Below are 1,803 nucleotides of genomic sequence, written 5' to 3' on the forward strand. Positions count from 1 at the left end.
TTTGCTCTCTTTCCTCTTATAAATGGGGTGGAGCTGAGTGGGTGCACCCAGGGGCACGGCAGGACCTTCGAGCATACCTGGCACCCCAGTCACGCCTGCTCTCAGTGCAGTGGGAGGCCAGGCAGTGCCCGGCACGCACCATGCCTGCACCTCTTCCTGCCCAGGGTGCCAAGGTCTTTGCTCCTGCCTGGTGCTGAGGGCTGGTGGAAGGCTTGGAGGTCTTACTAGAATGTTCTCCCTTGTCCTAGCACACGTGGGTGTGCCTCTTGGCTCTTCTCCAAGGTGGACCAGTGGTCAGTAGATTTAGAGAGGCCTGTCCTCCCACTGCCCAGGCCCTCTGCAGGGTCTGCGTGTGCCAGCTCTGAGCTCCTCTGCGGCCACTAGTGGGCCACAGCGCTATCCCCAGGTCTCTGATGACCCACCAGAACTGTGCAGCTTACTCGGGGACCGGTTTTCATGTAGACCCTATGTTATTTCTACATGACTGGTGGCGTTTCTCCAGAAACTGATGAGTGTGTCTGTGTCAAATGTGACCCCTGATGACAGGAGGCAAACTGAGGCCCATGTATGTGCCAGGCCCTGGGTGGGGGGTGGTTGGGGTAGGCAGAGACCTGGGCTGAACAGGTCACAGCGGCTCGGCCAGGGCGGCCGCCTTTCTCGCAGGCTGTCCTGGCAGCCCGGCCGTGAGAGTGAGAGGCATTTCCCGAGCTCTGGGGCAATAATACGCTCCTGTTTGTTTGGGGTAAACCAGGCACAAGCAGGGAGACTGATGGTACGCCCAGGCCCAGGGTCAAAGTCCCCTTTCCCGGCACTGAGCAGGGCTGAACAGTGTGGGCAATGAAGACTCTACCTGTCTGCCAGCACCAGAGTGTGCACCGGGGGGCTGCTGGCGGCCATCACCCCTGCCCACGGGTGCTGCGGCCGGGTGCACGTGAGCCCTGCATTCTCCCTCCTGCCCCCTCTGCTCTTCACTGCCTCTTATGAATAGTACCTGGGGTTGGGGACTTGGAACCCCAGCTCTCAACAGAAAATGAGAGCAGCACTGCCCTGGGAAGTGCCCACGCAGGGAGACCCCGCGCGAGTGGTCTGTAAGCGTGTTTTGCTTTCCTGTCCTGGTTTTGCCAGACCTGACACCAGTGCAGGACCGACCACCTGCTGGCGTGGGGCGGCTTTCTGTCCCTCTGTGACTGTCCCCTCAGTTAGACGTTGGATCGTCACTCAATTCCTTTCTGATGTTTGGAACAGCCAAATGGGCCAGCTAGCAAGTAGCCACGAGTCCTGTTCACGGCGAAACGACCGTTGCATTACAAGTACAATTCTGCGGGAGTTTAACCGCATACACAGAAGGTCGAATTTTCCTGTGTCATTCCCTATCTTACCAACTCTTCAGCCCTCTGGAGGGCTACGTGACAGTCCCCAGGCTTCCTCGGAGATGTCGTCCTCCGAGCTGAACCCTAGCCGTGCCTGGCCAGTGAGGGTGCGTGTCCTCATGATGCGCGGAAACGGCTCCAGGTCCTGCTTGCCTTTTCCCTCCTGCTCTTTCCTGTGGCCCCAAGAAACGGGGATGGAGCTGTAAGTCTGGGAGTGGCCTTTGTAGTACTTTTATGACTCTCCCTCCTTGTCCCTGTGCCTCACAAGGCATGGAGGCAGGATGGTGGTTACTGGTGTTGACAGCTTGTGATGACAGCTTACTGATGGCTGCTGTGCACCCGGCCTTCAGACAGCCTGTACACCCTGCTACACTGATGGCTGCTGTGCACCCGGCCTTCAGACAGCCTGTACACCCTGCTACACTGATGGCTG

The sequence above is a fragment of the Tupaia chinensis genome, unplaced genomic scaffold, assembly GCF_000334495.1.
Source record: "Tupaia chinensis unplaced genomic scaffold, TupChi_1.0 Scaffold000644_1, whole genome shotgun sequence".
Classification (NCBI taxonomy): domain Eukaryota; kingdom Metazoa; phylum Chordata; class Mammalia; order Scandentia; family Tupaiidae; genus Tupaia; species Tupaia belangeri.